This window comes from Musca autumnalis, unplaced genomic scaffold, assembly GCF_047663935.1.
Source record: "Musca autumnalis isolate F117 unplaced genomic scaffold, ASM4766393v1 scaffold_2, whole genome shotgun sequence".
In the NCBI taxonomy this organism is placed as follows: Eukaryota; Metazoa; Arthropoda; class Insecta; order Diptera; family Muscidae; genus Musca; species Musca autumnalis.
The window spans coordinates 93,671,049-93,684,488 of NW_027411755.1; the positions used below are offsets into that span (position 1 = coordinate 93,671,049).

Sequence of the window (13,440 nt, forward strand, 5' to 3'; positions counted from 1 at the left end):
TTCTGATTTCCTTTATTTTTGCTGTGGTGATGCTGCTTATTAGCAAAACATTTTAGTATATTTTCAGATTTTTTTTTTGACTAACGGTTCCAAAGATATCGCGCCTTGAAAAAGTCAAATTCTGTAAAATCTACATGCGAAGAAATACTCATGACTTCTTTAATATTGGTCCAATTTGAAAAAAAAATTTTCATGTTTTGTTGTTTTATCAGCTATTAAATAAAAAATAGCAAAAAATTTGCACAGTGGGCTTGGATGCTATTTTCGCGATTTAATATTTAAAATCAAATTTTAAAGATGTTCGACCTCTTCGATTTTCTTTAATTTTTTTTGTATTAAACTACGTTCAAATACAAAAATTTTAAGTCATATGTGGTAATGGGGTTCGGACGATTACTATTTTTTCTGAATTTTTTTTAAAATTTGTCAATACAATTTTTCCTTAATACCTTTGTCCAAAATTTGTATTTACTGTATTTTTGAAGCTAAGAGTACATATTTATCATTATATATTATATGTTTATCATAAAAAGATAGAAAAACATGCATAGTGGGCTTTAATGGAATTTTCGCTGATGCATTTTCAAAATCGAAAAATGACGCAGTTTTTAAGATGTTTGAGATAAATTCATAAATATAAAATCAAAACAAATATTTATAAATGAAACTTTTAATTTTTTAATAAAATAATAAATTTTGCACGAAGTTATAAAGGAAAAATTGTATTGACGAATTTTAAAAAATTAAAAAAAATAGTAATCGTCCGAACCCCAATACCACATAGGACTTAAAATTTTTGTAATTGAACTTAGTTTAAAACAAAAAAAAAATAAAGAAAATCGAAGGGGTCGAACATCTTTAAAAATTTATTTTAAATATTAAATCGCGACAATAGCATCCAAGCCCACTGTGCAATTTTTTTTGCAATTTTTTATTTAATAGCTGATAAAACAACAAAATATACAAAAACAGATTTTTGTCAAATTGGACGAATATTAAAGAAGTTATGAGTATTTCTTTGCATGTAGTTTTTACAGAATTTGACTTTCTCAAGGCGCGATATCTCTGGAACCGTTAGTCAAAAAAATCTGAAAATATACTAAAATGTTTTGCTAATAAGCAGCATCAGCAAAGCAAAAAAAAAGGAAATCAAAAACCTCATCTTGAAAAAGTGTCCGATTTCACTCAGAAATCCCCATATATAGCCTATTATCATCGGGGGCAACCGTATACATTCTCTGAAAATGCAAAAAATCGGTTTATTAGTCTTGCAAATGTAAGGGAGTAAAACAGTGGATTTATTGACCGCCTTTCATTTTTCCTGTACATATAACGTCTTATGAGATAATTAAATGTGAAAGAAGATGTACATACACATGAAATCGGACGGATTTATATCTTAATAATCTTAACTAATTTTAATAGGTCAGTATTGCTATAGACTGTTCGCTACCTGTCCTAATTTTATAATAAAAATTTACATACAAGTAATTTTTATACAGTCAAACTTCTCTATTACGAACTTCCCTGTAACGAATTTTTCTCTATAACGAATAAAAATTGTGTCAATCAGTGATATGCATCAACAGTAACAGTAACAAGAGAGAACATTGTGTTTATCATTTGTTTTTTATTTAAATTCGGAAGATAATGAAACAGACAATGATGGAAAAGTTTCTGAGTTGCCCATTTTCCCAGTTAGATACATCGTTTAAAATGATAAGAACTTTTTTGGAGTCTCGAAGCAATGTTCCTGATCATATTTCTCCTTCCATTGCTCACTGTTAAGTCTTTGTTTATAAAGAGAAGTTGCAAAATCAGAAAAATAAAGAAAAACCTCTTATTTGTGTTTTTCGAAAAAAAATAAACAAATTTAATCAAATAAATTACATTATTATGCATCAAAGATATTCAGAGAATGCTATTTGATGAAACACATTAAATGAGATTGGAAAATTCCAAGGATACAGTGTAAACTGTGGAACTGTCACTATCATGACTGTATTAAAAACGAGCGTTTTTAATTAAATAATGACATAAATTAAAAAAACATGAATTTTGAAGTAAAAATAATTGATAATATGCATTTATCCAGTGTTATTTTCAACAATAAATTACCGGTGTTTTGTATGTGCAAAATTCTCCCATACCATCGTTGATCGGTACAAAAAGTTGAGAGTTACTGTGTTTGCAAACTATGTAATGTTATTTTGTAAAATACATATGTTAAATTTTTAATAAATTTCCAACCACAAATTGTGGATTACAGTATAAAATCCCATAAAAAGTGTTTATTTTGCATGTTTTGTACAAAGTTTGTGGAAAATACTACGTTTTTTTTGTAATCTCACTTCAGTTTTGCAAAGGAGATTTTTTTTGGAGGAAAACACATGTTCGTTCATGATTCCTATTTTTGCTCAATCGGAATTTTTTTTGCTGATTTTTTGTTTGTGACAGGAAAGAAGGGAAAAGAGAGAAATTCCGCAAGAAATTTTCATTCGTGATTGGGTTGTAAATAAAATATTTAACTCCGAACCGATATAAATTAAATTTTGTTACCTTATCTTAAAGCCGTAGATACATAAGATGCCTCGCCTGTTTGCCTTGCTTGCTTCTGATAAACGAATAAAGAACTAGGTTGCCCTTCACTTTTTTATCCTTTTATCAGAAGCAAGCAGGCGAGTCTTTTTCTGTTTAGTCCCAATTCCTTCACACATTCCAATTTTAATCGAAATACCTCAAATCGGAAAAAATATATACATGGCTATATCCAAATCTGAACCGATTTGTTTCCAAAATAACTACCATTCGTCCTTTGGTCAAAAATTATATTCCCCAATATTTATTTGAATCGGACAATAAATGCGACCTGTAACTTGATTGCAAAAATACTTGGACATACGGACGGACATGCATAAATCGACTCAGACAGCGATTGCAAGTTACATACAAATGTAAACAAAGTGTGGTGTAGGGTATAATTACAATTAGATACACAGATTGAAAAATACAATTTGAATAAAACATTTTAAAAAAATATACAGAAAATCTGAGAATATCGTAACAATTTCCTAATTGTCCCTATAACATTTGGGACAAAACCAACTTCCAAGCGGCTGACTAAATAAACCCAATAAATGCATTTGCTCACTTCATCGTTACTTTGGTTCTAGTTTAGTTAGTTATGAGTCTTATTTGCATTACAATTGCTCATAACCACAATATGTTGACCATAGCTAAAGAAACTTAAATCTGCTTGACCGTTACTTGAGTAATAAGAAACAGAAAACATGAAGTTGGAATTTGGTTGAATTTTGTCCTCTTACACAAAAAATTTCCCTTCACATGAACAAATAAGTTCTGTCCCAATGCATGTGTGTTCTATGTATTTGTTGTTTATTGAATAAATTTTGTGTGTAGTAAAGAAGATATTTTTTTAGATAATACACAAATGTAAATATATATAAACACAGCTTTGGAATTGAAAGCATAAACTGAATATATCATCACTACAATAAGTACCGCATCAAATTTACATTTTTAAAAAATATTTAACAAGAAGAAAAGACAAATATCTACATTCAAAATTTCCTATTTTTCCTCACAAGCATACACATCTAAATCGTGCCAACGATACATATTTCTAATACTGATGGCTCCACATCTGTGCGATAGAATTTGTGTAGCCCCAAAACCATACCAAACGACCGTTAAGGGTACATGATGAATTCATACAATAAAATAAAACATTTGTTCTTTTTCTGTAATAAGAAAAATAGAAAAGAGGTCGAAGAACAATTGCAATATATTGTCACGTTTTCTCCATTCTCCGTGTAATTGCAAAACGAAATGACAAAGAAACCTCTGCATAAATTGATTTTGATTTATAATAGGCAATAGTTTTTCATTGAAGTTCAATATTCACATAAGCATTAATAACAAAACCCCATACCCCACAGCGTTCCCTCCCGTTGCAATATAATTTGCCTTTCACAATTTGCAAAACATTTTCGTATTAAATTTTTTATAACCAAGTAATGTAAATTTGCCAGCAGGAGCATTCCTTAAAAAGGGATGACGAGCTTAATGACACCGCGGACCCCACGTTACCAATCATGGACGGTACGATCATGGACATGTAACTCTGTAGCCTGAATGGTCACGATGCTGAGTGGCATCTCAGGTAAGTAGGTGAAAACAGCTGGGGAAATTCACTGAAGCAGGTATCCAAATATTACCGTCACACGGGTTTGTGGTTGAACACATAAATAGCAGCTCTATCACCAAACTAGGAACACTTCTGAATTATTCTGGCTACCGAATCGTTAATCAAAAATTGTAGAAATAAATCGAAATACTCGTTCACGACCTTTGGATATCATAAAAGGACTATGATTGGATTCTGGAATGTGATAACGCGTAGAGACAGCGATGATGACGACGTGACAAATATGAATTCCAAGTTTCTCCAAGTTGAATATAGGACCTCCATACTGGGTACGTTGGCAAAGTTCAGGGAAATATGACTCCCCCAACGGTAAAACCAAATTCTTATATTCTGGGAAACCTATTGGCAGTAACCATGAATCGGGTGTGGGGGATGCTATTAACAACAGAGACTCGAAAAGGTCTAATGTCATGGACACCGTTTTCAGACAGAATTATGACTATGCTATGCCCCATCCGAGTGTGCCTCCGAAGAATCGAAGGACCTCTTCTACAGCCAACTAAATCCAGTGTACGATGAAATTCCTCGTGCAAACATAATATGCGTCGTGTGTGATCTAAATGATATGGTCGGATCCAACAGTACCGAACTGCACCATGTAATGAGCAGACTCGGCTTGGGAATTCGAAATAACAATGGAGAACGGCTGGTGGACTTTTGCAACGCACCAATGATGGCTATTGGTGACACCATCTTCTAGAGTGTGCCAAAGGAACTATATGTAACTATCTAGTTCACCACACAGTTCCAATGGTCCACATCATTTGTATGAACAAACTGTGTATACGTAATATCACACGTTAGATTTAATGACGTTGTTCATACGTTTTGAAACTAGTACAGTGAACTAGGAACTAGATTACCCTACATGGACCGCGTGTGATCGCTATGATACTGCCAACGACATAGATAACTTAGGCATAAGCCGACGTTTCCTTTTTGGGCGGTGCCGATATTGATCAATCAGGAGACCACTTGCTGGTAGTATCTAAATTGCGCCTCCGAGCCTCACCTATACAGAAAGATCACCGGCTGAAACGACCGAAGAAGCTGACAGTGTACCGAATCGATAAAACTATTTTATTGGCAAACTGCAGGAATTAACATACAGAACAAATGTTCAACGTGAATCGACGGCTACAGAAAAATGGAATATTACCAGACACACATGTATGAAACGCGCAAAAGATATTCTGAGTCCTCTGACTAATGGCAGACAAATACGGATTGGAGCTAAATGAGAAAATCCACTCGATGGAAAACATGAATCCCGCAACATTAGCCCAATACGAGTTGGAATATCGAACCCTCCATAAAGTAGTGCAGCGCCCAGTCAGAAGGGACAAAAGCAGCCATATTGATAAATTGGCAAATACAGCTGAAAAGGCAGCAAACATTGTTGACTCCCGTACAGTATTTAGGATCACCAAAGAATTGGTAAATCGCAATATACTTCTTCAACACCCCATAAAAGATGAGGCAGGAAATCTTCTCAACATCAACAAAGAACTGCTTCCTCGCTGGAGGCAATACTTTTTGAACCTTTTGAATATGGAAACTAATTCTGAACTACACAAGTCCTACTTTGACACCACCATCTATGATGTAAATTCAAGGACATGGGCAACAACGCTATGCTTGAGTAAAGTCTCCTCCACCATCATGAAACTACCTAATAGAAAAGCTGTCGATATTGATGGTATACGCCGCGACGAATTATGCAACACCGATATAAATCTTAGTATTGAAATCAGAAGTCTGGGAGCAAGAGACCTTTCCGAGCGGATAGAAAGATTTCATTATTCTAAAATTGTTAAAAAGGCAGACTTGGAGCAATGTGAAAATTGGCGTGGTATTTGTGTGCTACCCAGGATTTCGGAGTCGGAGTTGAGCAATTTTGTTGGAGTCGGAGTTAGAGTCGAAAAAAATAACTCGACTACGAGCAAATTTTTCCTACATTATAGATATGATTTTTTTAATCATTATTTATTTTAAAAGAAAGCTTCAAGAAAATCTTTAAGCAAACGGTATATTATACTAAGTTAGAGGACTATTCATCGATATCCATTCACCATAAGTTAGAGGACGATTCACATTATCGAGTCTAGCCTTTTTATCTCTATTTGTTGGTCCAATTGATCCTTTAAATTTTTACAGGCAAAAGTAAAGTTTTGTCCTGACCGGCTTTAAAATGGCAAAGCCCAGGGTTTATTTTGGTCCCTCTCTCATGTCAAGTGGACACTGAGCTCACCAGGGGAGCTGCCTTTAACACCCGTTAAAGGTAGTGAGCTAACATGTGCCACGCGTTCACCCATAAGAACGTTAAAAACTTGGGTTTGGGCGTCGGGTTAGTAACCCTTCCCAAGAAAAAACAGCCTACTATGAAAATACGAAAGAAAAGAAAAACAAACCCATCTAAAGTTGACGACCCCCGCAAACGTTTTAAGGACCATGATCTGCGAATCTGCATCTGGAATGTTCGTACTCTTTATAAATAAGGTGCAGTTTACGCGCTGGAAGATGTACTTGAAAATTACAAGGCCGATATAACTGCCATACAGGAAATATGATGGATTGGGAAAGACGTCACAACAACACCTAAAGGTGACGGACGCACTGTATTATAGCTGCCATGACAAAAAGCATGAGTTTGGTTGAGGTTTTGTAGTTTGTCGGATATTAAAACGACGTCGTACGAACAACGAGCTGTATCAACTATACAACGACATCAATATAGTTGAACGAATCGAGATACAACGATTGCGATGGCTAGGCCATGTCATAAGAATGAGTGATGATGAACCCGCTAAAAAGGCGTATAAATACGGGCCGCATGGAGGTTCACGCAGATCTGGAAGGCCAAAGCTTCGTTGGAGCGAACAAGTGAAACGAGACATCAGAAAGCTTCATATCCCAGATTGGGAAAATACAGCAGCAAACAGAGAGGATTGGAGATCTTTTCTTAGTTCGAATTATGGAACAAATGTTCTGTAGAAAGCCAGCTAAGTAAGTAAGTCATATTTCGCTGCCTTCAAAAACATATTTTACGTACAAAAAGAATATGCTTATTTCCTCACAGAATTCAAACTTGATTCCGACCACAAAAATGTAGCGAGTTTGATCCTAAAAATACAATATGCAACACTCAAAATGCAAACATCTTCTAGTAGGAATTTTTTGAAAGTACATGTTGAGACTACCAAACCCCTAGTAGGGTTTTGTCCTGTCAGATCCAGTTCGGATTTTATGGTCTCATCTAAACCGGGCTTAAACTACAGCTTAAACTTACAGTTGCATTTATCGAGTATTTATCTCAGTAACAATTAGGAATTTGGCCTTACTGCCTATGGCAATATTGTAGCCCTAAACTAGTAGAACTTATCTTTCGGACAGACCGCAAAAGAAAAACTCCATCTAGGGCATCAAAATCGATAAAATATAGAAAATTGTACATAATTGCTGAAATTCTGGTCAGTATCAGCTAAACTATTGGGAGTTGAACCAAGTAACCATTTGAAAAAATCTTCCGAATAAAGTTGTCAGCAATTCTTCAGAACATTCTGGAACTCTAAAATGCTTACTTCATGTTGTTTCAAACACAGTTCACACCAACAGTTCATTCTCGCACTTCGGATTTCACCACATCATTGACATATTTGTTAAATGGAAATTTTCGATATTTTATAAAATTTGAGGCAATAAATGTAATTTTCCTTGTCCTTATCTACAAATTTGCTTCAAAAGTCAGATGAAGATTCACACAACAAAACCCAGTTAGGGTTTTTGTCATTTGGGTCTGTACTTTCAAAAAATCCTAAGCTCAAATTGTTTGCACAAGATTACCTTAAAAATGTTGCACAGTGATATTGACAAAAAGCAATAAAAGAGAGATAATTGAAGAAATTTGGAAAATGTGATGGAATTTGGTCTAGAAAACCTTGTGTGGTGCTGTGGCCCCGCCCGACTGTGATCCTTGTGCTTTAACGAGATTGGAAAACGCAAAACACATACATGTGGCTTAAAATATGGACTAATAAATGTATCAAAGCATATATTAGATGTATCTTTAAGGAGATTATTTTTCTAGTTGTTACAACTCATAGAGTTCGACACATGTAGAAATTTAAGATGACAAACAACATCCAAAACTCACTACGCATACAATTTTTTTGAGTGTTATGTCCGCGGATATGTAGTAGACAAAACTACGAGCAAATTTTGGGAGTTATATCCAATTTCATTAACGGATATAAATCCCAAAATCATTTTGGGAGTTATGGCCATGGGAAATATGTATGTCCGGGCACCGGCATTCAATGCCATCTTCTGTAATTTTCGCATGTAATTTTACATTCAATAATTAGGTGGTATAATGTTGGTGTGGGTGCCACCGTGGTGCAATGGTATGCACACCCGCCTTGCACGCTAAAGGTCGTGGGTTCGATTCCCCGGTCAGTCAACATCAAACACTTTTCAACGGTGGCAAAATACCCCTCAGTAATGGTGGCGACATTTTCTGAGTATTTCAGCTTTGTGCAACTCTTCTACAAGTGGTGTCTTAGACACGCCGTTCGGACTCGGCGATAAACAGTAGGTCCCATATCATTGAGCTAATATGAATCGGGGTGCACTCATTGATATGAGAGAAGTCTCCCCTGTCCCGCCTGGGATGTTTGTGGAACAATTACACTGGTCAACAGGACTTTTGTTTCAACCGAAGTTGCAGTTGTTTCTAGATGAAATCGGCGAGTTATTTCCAAATCCAGTCCCGGGTTTTCTCCATCAGCTCTTGTTTTTGAGATATAGCTTAAAATCTGGTTTTACGTGTTTAACCCAGACTTTCGTTATTTTCGGATACAAACAAATATTTTTTGTGGGTTTTTCGACATTAATATATTAAGGAGATGTTGTACGCTCGCTACAAATCGTTTTGAAATAGTTATGGTGAGTATATATCAAAAAAATATAGAAAATATACGACGGACCTTGTTTTTCGACATTAATATATTAAGGAGATGTTGTACGCTCGCTACAAATCGTTTTGAAATAGTTATGGTGAGTATATATCAAAAAAATATAGAAAATATACGACGGACCTTGCAAAAATTGCATATTTTGAGTACTTTAAGCTGTAATTACGTCATCGGGGGAAGTCATAGGATCTTCATATGGTACTCCGGATATGCTTAGGGTGTCTACTATATAATCCAGTATTCAAATGTATAATATAAAGTTCATAGCCCCCACGATTCGGCCATAACCTAAAAATCACCATGAATATATATATATATATATATATATATATATATATATATATATATATATATATATATAATTATCGAATGTAAAACCTACTCTAACAGCATAATACAATCGCAGATGTTTTAAGCCATATACGAGTTTGGTATTCCTGCAAAATCCTTATGGCATAACATAAACAACCCATCCAAGCCTTTCAATACGAAATGATGGAAAGGAACTTAAAATTGGAGAATCAGCGTAAAAGATCGGCACGAGTGGAAAATTTATCTGTTTGAATAAATGTTGATTGCACACAACCTCTTTAAGAGATTTTTTTGAAAAAAATATTAAAATCGATTCCAAAAAATCCGACACCAGTGAATTAGACGTTGCAATTGACACAACGTCGACTTAATAAAACACAAGTTGTTTTTTTATAAAAAAAAACAACCATTAATATACATATGTACATATACGTATTTACTTGTATTTAAGTGTATGTATGACTTCTTTCAAAGTCTATGACAACAACAGCATCATCGACATGTGATACCTCTTTACATTTAACCTATTCCCATTTACTTAAGTGTTTCCTTATTTTCATTTTGTTTCATTTTATGTTTCTTTTCTTGTCAGTTTCTTATGTTGTTGCTGTACAATTCGTTAACAGTAGCGGAAAACTTACTTTACTCTTTAGTTGACGTTTATTTCCTTTTTGGCAGTATGTGTGTATGTATGTTGATGTTTGTATTAGAATTTTTATTATGTTTTGTTGTTGTTGTTATTATTACTATTTTCGCCTTTATGTCGTACGTCGCAGAGATTGTTTGAGGTTTAAGAAATTTCGCACAAATCACAAACACGAAAATTATTATATTATTTCTTAGGATAGGAAGTATGGAGAAATTTTTGAATTAAATTTCGTTTAACCGGAAACCGCATGTTTACGCACGCATGCATTTACACACATATACACACATGTTGAAACACCTCACCAACACTTGTATGTGTTGTATTTTTATGGGCTCACTCCTTTTCAAGTTACACGTTCACACCGAATTGTTAGCGTGATACCGAAGGCGCAGACAACTGTTGGCTTCCACATACACTGGCAAGCATATTATCACCGCGCTACATAAAAAAATACGCTAGAACACAATTTTTTTAATTTTTCAATTGTTGTAATAGTACCACGTTGCGTATGATTATTGCATTTTTTCATTTGGATAATGTTTGGATTCTTCTTTTGCTCATTTTCTCCTTGAACATTGTAGACAGTCAACGCATAGGCTTCTTCAGAGATAGGAGTATGTGAGAGAGAGAGAGCGAGAACATGAAAATACACACGCACACGCTTAAACCAACAACATTTTAACCGGAAGTTAATTCTTCTTGCCGTCGTCTATTTTTTCATTTGATTTACGTGCTTCCGACAACACTTGCTGGCTAGCGAACACCAAACAACATGAATGTATGCTTTTGGCCTACACATAACGGCATTAAAATTTCGAACAACAACGACAGCGCTACGTTAACGTCAACGTCAACGGCGACAAGGACGACGACGGCGACAACTGTGAAGATTATAGTAGATGTTCGAGATTTGACAATAATTGGTATCCGAGGTTAGTTATCTTTTGATAGACACACACTCACCACCACCGAGAGGGAGACATTTTTACTCCAACTGGAACTGGAGTATTGTCAGCAGCAGAAGAAGCAACAACGACACCAAACATAGATGCGATTACTTTGTGATACAGGTGAGCAGGTGAACCTTGCAGTTGGTAGTACTCATGGGAGTTGGGGTAATAGCCGCCGGGCTTATACGAGAGCGCGACACGGTGCGAAGAGTGTGAGGTGAAGATGGAAGTCCCAGCAAGAGCCAAAGGAAAGCACAAGCTCGCCAGCACATACACATAGACGTTTGTTTTACTTTCGCAATCAATCGAAGAGCATGGGCAATAGGTGCCAAAGAGGCTGTTGAGCTGGCCGGTTGGCTGAACAGTAGTAGTCCGTGGTCCTCTTTAATCCAATTCTCTCAGGGTTGATTTGCCTATAGCACCAGATGCCAGATGACTTTAAACTTGATATTATTTTCATTTGATTCCTTCTTCATATATGGTTGTATGTGTGTGTATTTTATGAAAACGGTATTCCTTTGCTAAGAGGAATTGCTACAAAAAGGTACAACAAAAGTCACTGTCAAATCTGGCCACAACAAATGAAATTTTGCTGCTACTTCTGCTGATGATGTTTTGCGTACGGATTCTACGAGATGCTGAAGGTTAAACACTTTCCTGGACCATGTAATTCACTGGCGAGTACTTTTTTCGTGCATTAAGGAAATCTCTTAAATAATCCCCCAAATGCCGCAACAACACACATACAGGCACGTGTGAGTGTTTGTGTGGGCCTATACGGATTTATCCCGTATTCGTATTCTATTTCACTTTTTTATATTTCATTAATTAATTGTTGAATTGTATTTATTTATTTTCTTTCAATTAAATTCTTAATTAGAGCATTAATGCAGATTCGCTCTCACTGAATTCGCCGCAGCTTTAACTTCTTTTAAATAAATTTTGTTAAATTCTTCTTTGACTGGATATTTGGGCCAACTTCTGCGGTCGTAAAATACAGATGTAGAGTATATTTGTACAAATGTGTATTTATATACGTGTGTGTGTATATATTTTTCTATCTTATTTTTGTATTCTTAAATCTTTCGGAAATATTTATTTGATTTTTTTTTTTCAACAACACTCTTCAATGTCACCACCACACATTTTTTTTACTTTGGATTTTTTTTCAATTTTTATTTTTTTTTTTTCTTTCTTCTTGGCTAGCCAATTAAAGAATAGAATTCGGATATTTTTCTTTTGGACAAACCAGAAAAAAATGAAAATTTTTTAGAGGAAAATGGAAAACTGGGAAATCACAACCGCAAATATATTAGGCTGGCTATAGCGCGTTCGAGGGGAAGGAAAACAAGACAATTCTTTGCGTCGACACGTTCGCGTTTTCTGTGGGTGACATTACCCAGCAACAGCCAATCCGGGACTGAAAGCTCTGGCTGCTGCCGCTTTGCGAAAAGCACCATCATCATTGCTTGGCAATTCTCTTCGATGTCGTTATTGCTCCTGCTGCTGCTGTTGCTGCTGTTGTTGACGGAAACGTCGCCTGTACACTGCTTAAGAAAAACCATCGAAAGAGCATGAAAATATTAACAAATACCAGAACAGGCGAGAGAGAATGCGCGTTTTATTTGGCTGTAAAAGTCCGTGTGTGTGCTACTACTGTTTATGTGTGCCTTTTGATTCAAATCGGTTTACACGAAACACCTTACTGTATTTTCAGTTGTGGCAGGAGTTACTCTTTGAAAATTGTCTGCCAATATGGTTTGGCTCTTTGCTAAATCAGGCTTTCAAAACACATACACATTTAAATGCACAGTATTTCGAAAGTTAAATAAATTCATTGGAAACACTATAAAGCACCAACGTTCATAGAAATTTATTTCCGGTGGGCCCACTAGAACGAATGTGAAATTTTGGAAACAAAATGTTCAAAAATTGATTGAACAATTTTCATATTGAGGGGTGGCGGGCCCCATACCACAGTGGTCCCACTTGTATGGGAAGGTGCGACAAAAATATTTATAATCGTCGGATCGATCTGATTTTTTCAGTATATGCTAAAAATAAGTAAAAAATACTTTAGCCAAAAAATCAGCAATATGGGTCCAGTTTTTCCTATAGCCCCCATGTAGCGGTACCACCTGATTTCAGGTATTTTGAAGCTTTTATCTACATTTTCGGCCCTAATTGGCTGTACTTTGGTAATTGGGGTTCCCAATGGCCAAAAACCTTCTTCTCAATGATCAAAAATCGAAAACCTTCTCCGCCAAAAATTGTGGTCTTAGGTCCAGGTGTCGGTATAGCCCTCAAATTACGGTACATCCCTATTTC

The 13,440-nt window shown here is 35.5% G+C and overlaps 1 protein-coding gene across 1 annotated transcript in view; it reads right to left on the reverse strand.

Moving 5' to 3' along the window:
- The window catches only part of LOC141394272 (dipeptidyl peptidase 4), a 92,450-nt gene extending 79,871 nt beyond the window's left edge, over window positions 1-12,579 (reverse strand). Inside the window, exon 1 of the mRNA XM_073968424.1 lies at window positions 10,155-12,579. The gene's annotated coding sequence lies outside the window, so the exon portion shown is untranslated. The remainder of the gene's footprint in view (window positions 1-10,154) is intronic.
- Window positions 12,580-13,440: the final 861 nt, after the last annotated feature.